Source organism: Lissotriton helveticus, chromosome 9 (assembly GCF_964261635.1).
Source record: "Lissotriton helveticus chromosome 9, aLisHel1.1, whole genome shotgun sequence".
NCBI classification, from domain to species: Eukaryota; Metazoa; Chordata; class Amphibia; order Caudata; family Salamandridae; genus Lissotriton; species Lissotriton helveticus.
The window spans coordinates 1,275,088,359-1,275,101,329 of record NC_136070.1 but is presented as its reverse complement, the minus strand read 5'-3'; positions in this window follow the sequence as shown (position 1 = coordinate 1,275,101,329).

Here is a 12,971-nt window from a genome sequence, read left to right as displayed (position 1 = left end):
GCCTGGGTTGACGGCTCTTGGGCCATTGCTGGGAAGGTCTAATACCGGATAAAACTGGTTTAAACAACATCCATGAGGAAAAAGGTTTTGCATTTTCTGACTTTTCGCTCAATGTAGCGTTTTCGGGGGCCTGTTTGGGGGGCTTCCTGGTGTTTGCGGGTGGGTTTCGGGGTCTGGGAGCACTACTGGGTATGGATAGTTTAGATAGCAAGAGGTTTGAAGGAAATCCATGAAGGCAGAGGGGAGTTAGGGCCTAGCTGCAGAGCGCACGTTGAGTGATTTTGGAAATTTTCAGAAAAGTGACTAAGTCCACATTTTTGTACTTTTGCTTTTTGGCTGTTTGGGGGTCTTCTACTAGTTTTCGCCTGGGTTGACGGCTCTGGGGCCATTGCTGGGAAGGTCTAATACCGGATAAAACTGGTTTAAACAACATCCATGAGGAAAAAGGTTTTGCATTGTCTGACTTTTCGCTCAATGTAGCGTTTTTGGGGGCCTGTTTGGGGGGCTTCCTGGTGTTTGTGGGTGGGTTTCGGGGTCTGGGAGCACTACTGGGTATGGATAGTTTAGATAGCAAGAGGTTTGAAGGAAATCCATGGAGGCAGAGGGGAGTTAGGGCCTAGCTGCAGAGCGCGCGTTGAGTGGTTTTGGAAATTTTCAGAAAAGTGACTAAGTCCACATTTTTGTACTTTTGCTTTTTGGCTGTTTGGGGGTCTTCTACATGTTTTCGCCTGGGTTGACGGCTCTGGGGCAATTGCTGGGAAGGTCTAATACCGGATAAAACTGGTTTGGACAACATCCATGAGGAAAAAGGTTTTGGCACTTTTTGTAACTTAGGGTTCGTTAGGGTTAGCCCTAGAAGCAGGATTGCATGTGTTTCGGGGTGTTCTTGATTTTTGCAACTGAGTTCTGGGGTCTTAGAGCACTCGTGGGAATGTGTCATTTTTGTTGCAAGTGATTTGAAGAAAATCCATGGTGGGAAAGTGGGGATCACTTACTCTGTGAGAGGCACTTAGTGTTGAAAACATTTAGCCATTTACACTTAAAGGAAGAAAATGACACAGGCTTAAGTTTCAGGAAAACAAACTTACTGTTAAACCACCACCCACCAGACTCAAAAGCAGTAAAAAACAGGTATGCTCAGATAAAGTTTCAAAAAGTATATTTGTATAGCCCTAACAAAATAATCTTCCTCAAGACCCTCCCTAACCCCAACGATTGTCTTTCAAAAGTCCCAAAAAGAACCCAACTCCCAAATCCCACCCCCCAAAAGTCTCTAAAAAAGGGGCAAGGGACACTACGGCAGGATGCTGTTCACTGTAGTGGCCAGGGCAGCATACTCCTTGCGGAGGGTGGCATGGTCGGAGCGGAGGCCCCCCACCAAGTTCTTATAGGTTAAGACCTCCTGCTCCAGGTAGGACACTCTGAGGGATAAGTGGCGCTGGCGTGCCTTGCAACTCCTGTGGGGGGCAGCTGATGTCTTTGCTGCTCGGTGGTGGCGGTTGGCTTTGGTAGCCCGGCTCCGTACCGCTGGAGCACTGCGCTGGCTGGCAGCCCGTGTGGGCCCGGAGGAGGATGCAGCTGTCGCAGTAGATGTACTAGTAGACTGTGTGTCCTCCTCCTCCAGGGCCAGCAGCCGCCGATATCTGCAACAGTGGCATCCAGCCTCCGTTGCCGGGCCATTCGAGCCTGCTCCTTCCTTGATGGTTTGTTGGATTTGGAAGGAGCAACTATATAAAGAAAGAAAGACATAGTCTGTAACCAATGCTCTTAAGATTAACACAAAATGATTGAGCAGAAAGTTGTGTCACAGTACAACTAGCAACTTGAAAGCACAGTACATAACTATTGAGGCCAGTATCTATCTAACCTCCCACTTCTTCATCCTTGCTCTAACATTAGTGGGAGTTTAAGGAACAAATTCTACGAGCACTATGGACTTCCATTACAGTCGACTATGACAGTACACCAGTCTTATTCTTCTTCTTCTCTCTTGTTTAGGAAAATTGGTACGTTATCTTCTGCAAGCCGGCATAATGCCAGCGCAGTGAACTTGCACCCGAGAAAAACAGACGCACACCATGATGAGTGAGACAGACTTGCGTTACTGTACCGGTCCAGTACATGCAGGTGGTGAAGCTCTTACTTTTCTATTACGGGTGGCACTGAGACTACTCTGTTAAAAGGGCTACTGCTTAATTAATTTAACTTTCACACATGAATGACGTACTACTACCAAACTAAAATTATTAAGAGAGGTAGGGAGTGTCCACCATAATAACCGGATATATGCTGTGCTTGCAGTTGCAATACAAACTACTGCTACTATTCATGGTAGTATTTGGACAAAATTACAACTTCTTTTCCTTGCCTTTCCTACACTGGAACGGACGTGCGGGTGCGGTGTTACATGCTCTTCAAAGTAACACTTTGTTCATCCAGTGACCATATACTCTCTCTAGATACACATATGCTATCTAAGAGTCAGATAGTACCATGATCCAGGCATCCATCCATTCAAAGTATATGCACACATACAGTTTCTGTTTCACCCACCAAGGCTGTTCTCCTTCCACCCATCCTTGCTTCATCATTCACCCAGCCATGCACCATACCATATTCTTTCCTTCCCAGCCACCTCGGGGACCAAGCAAACACATATCATTCTTCTTTGCCAGTCATCATTAAATTTCTCGTCCTTCCACACTTACTTACACCCTTCTTTCGCTTTTCGTTCATCCCATCCATCAAGTTCATCTCAGATCTGATTGGGATTCTTCTCGCCAAAAACTTCACAGCTAAGTCGAAGTACATTTAGAGGAGGCTACTACCTGGTTGATTTATAATACACCCGTGCAGAAAGCACACTCTGCAGTCTTCAATGTCAATAAGTAAGGAATATATAGCTTACCTCTGCCCGCCACCACCGTGTGAACCCTCACAGGCACATTGGTGTCGTCCGGCACTTGCACCGCCTCCTCCCCAGAAGTGTTGTCCTCCTCATCCACCACCACCACCTCCGCGCTGGCCCCGCCACCAGATGTTCCACCTACAAAGTACATTTAAGATTGTTAGAATACACCACTCACTACTATATAATATTTGGTCTAGGAATAAAGAAACATGAAAAAAAACAGAAAACAATGTAATAATTTGTGACTGTCTAATCTAAAGTATGTTCCTTTTTCCAGGGAAGGCTCAGTGCATAGAGCTATTGCTGACTAGAATGGGAGTCCAATGGAATTGCCAAATGTGCAATCTTAGTTAGCTACATAGACAGAATAATCTAGTAATACCACAGGGAGTCATAGTCGAGGCAGGATAAGAATTTAGATACAGTCTACAAGAAGATCAAAGACGATTTAGAAAAAATCGAATGAGGAACGCTAGGAAAAAATTGGTACTCTATATTAAAATGAAAACTTACTGGGGCCAGCAAAGGAGCCCTTGCCTGGCCGATCCTGCCCTTCTACAGCAACAGCAGCAACCACCTCCTCCTCTGTCCTCTTGCCCCTGAGGGGAGCTGATGTACAACATGAAAGAAAGAAAGAGACGAAAACATGGATGATTGTTGTCAACCAAATCAAACATTTCAAAAGAACAATAACAAAATATTTTGACGAAATAGCAAATAGACAACTATTCCACGGGATATATTGACCGATCCCATGTGGTCTACTACGTTATTAGTATTGCTTGATTTGCTGACCGTCGACTTGGAAAGTTCATATGTAACTCACTAAACAAAGTACTAAAAAGGTTCGCCTAGGACTGGCAGGCAGCAGTCCGCAGCACGCAAAGTGACAGACAAAGTCCATCGTGATTGCAGATCAGCGACAACACTAAAAAGTTTCCTACTACATTAACCAGTCATTAAAATACTCAAACTATCAATCCTCCACCACTATTTCTTCTTATCGCCATGTGTACAAAAGAAGGACTAAACTTGAGTCTGTAGGGGCTGATTTAGAAGCCCTTGCGGCTCTTTTGCTCCATTGTTGCGTGACTTTTGTGACGCAGCGGCAGGACAAAAGAGGCGCCATGGTGCGGCGTATATTAACAACGTGACGCATATGGGAGATGCATCACGTTGTAAAGCCCTGCGTCATCAGGGGGCGTTCCGGTGCAAGGGAGGGCGTTCCGGCGCAGGAACGCATCCTAAAAGTGGCTGAGTGACATCTACAAGATTTCAATCGGTCACTTTGAGGACAATGATGCGTGACTCAAACCCTGCGCCTGCTTGAAGCAGACGTACGGCTTGACGCAGCATTGGGGAGATAGAGCACCCCAGAGCATTGCTGGAGCTGCACCATCGTTGCGACGCAACTCCAGCAATGCGCCGCCTTTACGGCACAGAAGCGTAACGCTTCGGTGACGTTTTGGGCACATGGTGCGCCGCATTGTAAATACAGTGCACCATGGGTGGTGGTGGCGTGGCGCACAATTACTGGCGCATCCCTTCTACTTTGCAGGGATGCACCAGTAATTAAATATCTGACCCTTAGTGTCTAGCATTACACAGTTCTTTAAACTACACTCATGCATAATTTCACAGGCCAATGAAATGAACACAAAATCGAAAACAAATAAGCATAGTAGCAGCGCTACTGAGAAGGAGAGCAGTGCACCTGAAATGCACAGAAGATTTTGAAATATAATTTACCTACAATGTAATCAGCAGCATTATTGCTCTTGGTAAAAAACAAAAATTTGCAAGATAATAACACACAGAGCAGGAGAAAACAGAGTAGTAAAGAAATAGCTACTACTACTCACCAAGCCCGGGGATCTCAAGGCCGAGCAGGTCCAGCAGATCGCGTTCCCGGTCCAGGATATCCGTCCAACGGTGGGTTACTTGGTTGTAGGTGCGCCGGACCCGAGATTGTTGGTACATGGACCGGCACACCTTCTCCCACCGCTTCCGGCGCTCCCGGAGCCCGTAGCCGCTAGCGATCTTGCCGCCTGCCATGATGGTCCTGGGGAGGCGGCGCTGAACATAAAAAACTAGTGCGGCCACCTTCTCCGTGCTGAAGATCTCCCGGGGCGCGACATTCTCCCCCCTCAAACACCCGCACGGGAGCCGGGCACGGGGTGCGGGACCCTTCCCCTTCGCGGGCTGCTTCCCAACTCCCTTTACCATGGTCTGGGCAGAAAGGAAGCTAAATAATAAAGAAGAAATAGAATAGGGAAGAAGAAAAGAAAAGAGTTTAAAAAAGTAGTTTAAAATTAACAAAAAGTAGCAGAAAACACAAAAATATAGAGCTAGAAAAATAGAGGGATAGATAATAAGTAAAATAGATTTAAAAAAACTTCAAACAAGCAAAGGATGGCAGAGATTCAGAGAGGATACAGATTCAGAAAGCATGCCCAGTACCATAGGAATGAATGAGAAACAAGATGGCCGCGCCCGTTCACGACCGCGTGGGTAAGTTCGCGCGAGATTTTCCTCGCGAGCACACGCGAAATTGTACTAGCAAGCCGCACACTTTGCGAGATTACACATAGCGCCCCGAAACGGAATTACGTCACGCAAACAAGATGGCCGCGCCCATGTACGACCGCTAGGGTAACTTCGCAAACCTGTGATGATGAACCAGACGTAGAAACAACATAGTCGCGGCCGTTGCGAGCCGACAAGTAAGTTCGCAATTGCGAACTGGTACACAACCCTTGCGAACTGGCAGAAACCCTTGCGAACAAAAAAAAAATCCGCAAATTCACGAGAGTTCGCGGATCCTGCGGATTGCGAATCCGTAAATACGCACATTCGCGTACACCAGATTCGCAAAATCGGCCCATGCTTAAAAAGGAGCATGCATTCTGACTGGAAATCATGCTCCCATTGCTAAATCACAAGGTGCATTTTATCTCTGCACCCCGTGGCAGGCACCTCGTGGTGCCTGCTACGGGGTGCAGGGATCAACAGGGGGGCATCATAGGTGCCTTCTCAGCTGGAGGCCGTGCACCCATGGGGGCCCTGCTGGGGGTACCCAAAGTTGGGTTCCAACAGCCTTTCTTTGTCGGAAAGGCCAGCACAGAAAGGCTGTCTCCACCCGACATCCTAATCCCTCGGGCGGAAAGATCTGCCCTTGGGATTACTGAAAGCATTCCGACTGGCGGACATGCTCTCTGAGCCAGTCGGGAGCCAGTCAGAATGACCGGTCGCATTCCTTTTTGACCAATTCAATCATAATGGGTCGGTCGGAAAGGAATCCGACTGGCTGATTACGATGCGGTCAGAATGGCCCGTTTCCAAATGCATCGTAATCGGCCCCTAAGTGTGGCTTCCACAACTGGATGATGTCAGGGGGCCAGTAGTGCCAAGTGTAGGGTGGTCCAGATCCCCCAGAGCCCAAATTCACATTAGACATCCCAGTCTGAATTATACAAAAAGCTTTGGTAGCTTGTCCAATGGCTGCAGACCTCGGTAGTCCTCAATGACTATTCCATGTGTCCTGCAGTGGAAATTGTAGACTTCACATCAGAAGAGGAGATGACCCCAAACCTTGGAAAAGTAATGGCTACTCTTGGCATACTTCAAGAACTCTGGTTGAAATCAGCCATCCTTTCCAGGTGTGGGAGATTACAAGCTATCTGCAAGCATTACCCATCAAGCATTGGCAAGTGAGACCTATATGGCCACAAACCAACGATGAAGCTGAATACTTCATGAGAACTCTAACCAGAGTAATCAGGGTTGCACAGGGAGAGAACCATAACACAGATGTAGCTGTCTTCTCCTACCTCGGGGAGGTCAGGTAAATGTCTCTCAGGACAGCTGGAAAGACCTCCCGTCAACTGTGCATGGGTCGAATGACCATTGATGTGATCCCTCATCACCATGAATGGGAACTCACCCAGCAGACAGTAGGGTCATCACTGCAAGGAAGGTGAGACACAATCAGAAAAACAGTGCAAGACCAAGAGTCAAGGGTACTGAAGGAGACAAGGTACTGGTCAAGGACAGACATCCAGGCAGTAAGTTCAGGATCTCGTTTGAGTTGAGTCCCTGGGAAAACATGTGGATGCAAGGGATCCTGGTACCAGCTCAGAGGAATAACAAAGAAGGGACTCAGAAGGTGCCCTTCTTCCACAGATTCATAAACAGTGGGCCCGATTCACAGAACTAACTTAAGACAAAATCCTAAACTTACTACTTTTGGTATTCACAGAAGTTAGGATTTTGACTTAAGTTTGTCTTAAGACAGACTTAAGTTAGGATTTGGTCTTAAGTCTGTCTTAAGACAAACTTAAGACAAAATCCTAACTTCTGTGAATACCAAAAGTAGTAAGTTTAGGATTTTGTCTTAAGTCACCCCTGAGATAAAGGACAACTGTTCAGTAATGGCCTCCATGGTCATGGTGGCCAGAGCCATCTCACAAGAGGCCTGAAAGGTTTGGGTCAGTTGGAGGACTGACTGATGTTTCTTCCGCACCTGATTTTCATACAGAAGACAGAGAGGTGTCCCCCTTGGAGACAAGGCCCCCGCCAACAGCACCAGCAGTCTAATCTTCTGAGGTAGAACTTGAGGGCGCATCTCACTTTCTCAGGACTGCAAAGACTGATGTGTAACATGACCATAACATAGTGTTAAGCACAATAGTATATGTTCTGAACTGGTTTTATTTGGATTTGGGAGGAATGTAGTGTTGAAACACTGGGCAGGAAGGTTCTATTGTGTGTTAGTTTCACCCTTTATGCCAGGGACAGGTGGTTTACGCCACGCTGATGCGGCTTGTGTTAATACAAGCCAGAAAAAGTGATACATGGATTATTCCTGAGAGTGCACTGCAACCGACCTGGGGGCAGATTTACAAGCACCTTGCGCCATGTTTACGCCGCTGTTGCGTCACGCAAGGTGGCGTAAACGTGGCGCATCCCTACGAGGCATTTACAACGTGACGCATCTATGGAGATGCGTCACGGTGTAAGGCCCTGCGCCACATGAAACCTGCGTCAGGTTTCATGTAGGCGTTCCGGTGCAGGGGGGGGCGTTCCGTCGCAGGAACGCCCCTGAAAAGTGACTCAGTGAAATCTACAAGATTTCACTGAGTCACTTTCCCAACACTGATGCGTCAAAACCCTGCGCCTGCTTGAAGCAGGCGTAAGGCTTGACGTACCACGTTAAAGATAGGGCAAGTTGGAACAGTGCTGGAGTTGCGTGCAGCACGCAACACAACTTCAGCACTGCGCCAACTTCACGCCCTAGATGCGACACGCATCTGTTCATTCCTGCGCCATGGTGCGCCGCATTCTAAATGCGGCGCATCATGGGTGGCGCAAGGATGAACTTGCGTGTCGTATCTTTCCTGGCGCATCTCTGTCGATTTGCAGAGATGCGTCAGGCAACGTAAATCTGCCTCCTGGTGTCTTTGTTTGTGATGGCACCAAGGTAAGACCCGGCACCATCCGAGCTGTATCGTCCTTCTTTAAACCCACAGCTCCCCATGCCTCTAAGCCCCTCACACATACATAGCAGCCAACATTTAAGGTGCTTTTGTTTACAGTTTCTACAAGCGTGACGTCCTCTCTGATCTTTCTGTCCTCGAGGCATGCGTGCTCTCGACTCCCAAGCCAATCCTGGTGCTGCTCTCATGAAGCATGAAAGCAGCACTAGGATTGGTGGGAGTGGCCTTTACCCACACTCACAAGAGTACTGCAGGCCTTAGCTTTTGCTAACCCAGCTGTCTTAAGAAAACTGAATTAGAGAGGTCTAAAATGTGCATGCCTGGTTGGTCATTGCAAGATGGCCGACCAAAGAGACAGGCGCATTTTAAACTTGAGAGCACAAAGCCTCCTGCTGTCACTCAGCGGCACTGGCCCCACCCCATCCTGATGCTCAGTTCGGGACCGGTCGGTTCGTTGAAAAATAAAATGGCAATCAATAAACTTTATTACCATTTTATTTTTCAGCTATTGCCTGCGGCTTTTGTTTGTGGGGCGACGCTCCTCCGCTCAAACGGAGGAGCCGCCCCTGCATGACAGGCTCTAAGCCTCACCCGTTTTGTTGATGAAGCCCCGCCCTTGGCTGTAAAGGTGCGGATAGGCTCAAAGTCCCATCCCATCTGCAGACCTCCATTTCCGAGGCTTGCTGCCTCCTCCTCTCACACGGTGAAAGTATTTTAGGGATTTCAGGTCCATTATTTACCTAGACAGTTTACTTCAAAATTTCTTTAAGGTAAGATGATGTTTTGTCTTCTCTTGGAAGGCCGGGTGTGACAAGCAGTGGTAATATCTAGATGATTGACAGGCTGTGGTCTGGTTGCCTGACAGTGTATGCACTATCCAGTGCCAGGGTGTGGAACCTTTCAGTAGCTGCGGACGCTTCAGGAATATCAGAAAGCGACAGGACGGAAGAGTACGGGGTGCAGGGTCTACTGACCATATAGGGGAATTAAGACCTTGTATAGGTTCAGTGGAGGTAGAGATTGTGCAAGACCAGCACATGAAGACCAGCATAGGAACAAGTGTTGTTACTCTTCCAGGTTGGGGCAAGTAGGGCAGTGCTAGTATATAAGGCTCTCACGGACAAGGGGTAGGTTCCACCATCTGTTGTTTCAGGTCTCCGCTTCCGTGCCCGTTCATCACCTGGCCTTGCGTTCTCTAGACTGCTGTTTTGCTCCTCCCTGGTTCCCGTATCCCCATGTAGCTTCTTTCATTACACAATTCTGTTTCTTTTGTTGGTGTGTAAGTGTGGAGCCCTCAAGACTCAGAGAGGCATATTTACAATAAAGTGGCCAAGAAGGCTAATGACACGCTTCGTCACTTCAGAAACGCAGGGCTGCACCATATGTACTAGAATATGGTGCAGCCCTGACTTTCCCCCTGTGCTGGCGCTACACTTAGCAGTGTAGCGCCAACACAGGCACCCTTGCACCATAGTGCAAGGGTGCCTGTGTTGTGTTAAAGATTGTTTATGTGCAGGAAGGTTCCCCTTCCTGTACATAAACCATCTTTAAATGCTGTTTTGTAACTGCTATGTGTGCTGCGCAATACAGCTCAAATAGAAGCTACAAAACAACATTTTCCTAAATGATTGTTTATGTGCAGGAAGGGGCACCTTCCTGCACATAAACAATAATAGGCAATTTGCTGTTTCTATGTGTGCTGCACAAAGCAGCACATATGGAAACAGCAAAAATAAGGAGAAATAAAGTATTTCTCCTCGTTTCGCCTGTTTAAGACCAGGTTTTCCCTGGTCCTAATATTGGAATTGCCTCCTATTTACACCACCCTTATAAATAGGGGGCAGCATAAAAATCAATGGGGGTTGCGATGGAACACCCACCGCAACATCCATTGCCCTCCCCTTTCACGCTAAATAAGGGAAGGCCCCTATTGCCATCACAACGTCACTGAAATTGACATTGTGGTGGCGATAGGGGCTTGTAAATATGCCCCAAAGTCTTCAGCCTTTCCTCTCCTTACCTGAGCAATGGAGTCCTTTCGCTTTTCTCCAGTCGGATCCAACCTCCACGTGACATCCTCAGTGCTGCTTTACGTGCCTTAATTCAACTGAAACAAGAGCGACCCTAATGTCCACGTGAACATGGGTATCAAGTAGAACTTGGAACAGGCGTTCACATGGAACTCATTTGTAAGCAAGATAAAATGACACAGAATTTTCTGTGAAGATTTAATCTAAAGCCACATTTAAATTTCTATTTTTTTGACAGGTAATATTCTGTTTTAGATTTAATCTATGCAAACATTTGGTTAAAAAGTAAGAGAACAGATAACAGCTAGTATCCTGTACTTAAATTAGCCGAATCGAATTTTAGTTCATTTGAACAGTAATAAACACTCTTAATATTAGCAAATATGTGGGTGATAAACAAATGGAAGAAAAGAAGAACCCCAAGTGTAAGGAAAACCAAAACCAGAAAGAGCACGGTGGTCATTGTAAAAACATATATGGTACATTGGTTATTGTTAGCAGTAAGACAGGCTAAATCTGTTTGATACAATGCAAGATACTGAGGGGAATTCTCAATGTGTCATTTGAAAAAAGGTTCAGTCTGTCTTTTTTATTTGTCGACGGCGTTTCGACCCTTTATCCTGATATTGGGGCTTCATCAGCACTATCATGAACCAAGGGATGGCTGTGCATTTAGAGTGGTCTCATCCATTAGTTAATTCACTACTGGGAAGTGCGGCAGCTGTCACAGGTGTGCTTGAAATACTTTCACCTGGTGGCAGAATCGCACAGTCTAGGAAGTGTTCTGTCCTCTAAGCTGCCCAGATGTACCTCTCGGAGCACAGGGTAGACAGTGTTTCTCTCCTTATTCTTCCAGTATGCATCTCTGATTGGGGAACCACTGTGCACCTTGTGCTCCAGGAGTTACTGGCCTTATCACAGGCTGAAAAAATTCCTTCATTCTGCACCTTTTGAGGAGCCTCCCAATTTTGGCCCATCTGGGCTGCTTGGAGGACAGAACGCTTCTTTGACTGTGCAATTCTACCGCCAGTCTTTCAAGCACACCTGTGACTAATCCACGCCACCCGTACCCCGGTTGCCGCACTTCCCAGTGGTCAATTAACTTTGAATACAAAGCCATCCGCAGGTTAATCGTATCCCATAGGGCTAAAAGGGCTTCAGCCCCCCGATCGTGTGTCTCAGCCTGGGCTGATGAAGCTTGAGTTGAGTGGGCTCAACTGGACAGTGTCTGGAGTCTTATCTCCGGCATCCCCGAGTTTTTCACTGCTCTTTAAGGACCATTTGCATATTGACATACCTTTGTAAACTGGTTACGGAGGCTTAGTCTTTCTTTCTGGTTCCAGTACCCCCTCGGCCCCCCACTCTGCCTGTTCCTTACATTTGTAATTTACTTTCACTGCCCTAGTGTGAGAATGCATTTCATGAAAAGGAATATAAAGCAGGGTTACCAAAAGAAAAATTCCAACCATTTGTTGTTTAAAGAGCCTTCAAACACCTCGTCTTGACACTAAATAGGGTAATAAATAAAGTAGTCTGTATTCATTTGTAGTGTGACGTTTCAATCTTTGTTCCCTTTAATTATAAGTCATAGATCATTCAGGCAGCCTTAGAACACAATTAAAAATGCTTTCTATTTATTTTTACTGTTCCAATTAGCACAGATGAGTGCTGAAAATAGGCTTTAGGGCACTGCTTACTTTTGTACCGTCTGGGACATCAGTATGATGAGCTGGCAACCCAAATCACAAGGCTGGAAGTTTGTTGCAGGATGCGCACCATATTCATTTCCTCCATGCTCGATCCCTGGACGTTGAATAATGCCATAATAGCAATAGTTTAAAGTATATCTGAAACCGTTCGCGAGTCCTCAATAACATGCAGAGTTACTTCAAATGTCTGGGAATGCACTCTGCATTCAGACGACTCACTCTTGCCTTTCACTTTCACACTCACCCTGCACTCACAGCAATCACAATCTACTCAAACTGATCACCATGCACTCATACCATTCACCTGCTCACCCTGCACTCACAGTGACCACACTGCACTTATGCCACTCGCCCTGAGCTCACTCCGATCTCCTTCCACTTACCCTGCGGTCACATGAGCACGCCACTCACCCTGCACTCACAGTGATCACTCTGCACTCACAATGCACTTGCGCTGTTCACCCTGTACCTCGCCCTGCAGTCACATGAGCACACTACTCACCTTGCACTCATGTGACACTTCACTCACCTGTCACACTAACTGCTCACTCTGCAATCTCACTCAAACAAGCCCATCAGTAATCATACATTAATTCGTTCCACTCTGCACTTTCATCCGCACCCAAATTCATACAGGCACCTCACTCACCTTCAGCCACTACTCCTACTCTACTCTCACACTGTTGCATCACACACCGTGCACTCACATGGGCACTCCTGTCACCCACACAGCACAGAGGGTTAATGTGCCTGCTACAAAGAATGTGTACCATGCAGATCACAGAAATGAGTGTGAGTAAACTCCGGGTAGTCCTATAAAAAAATT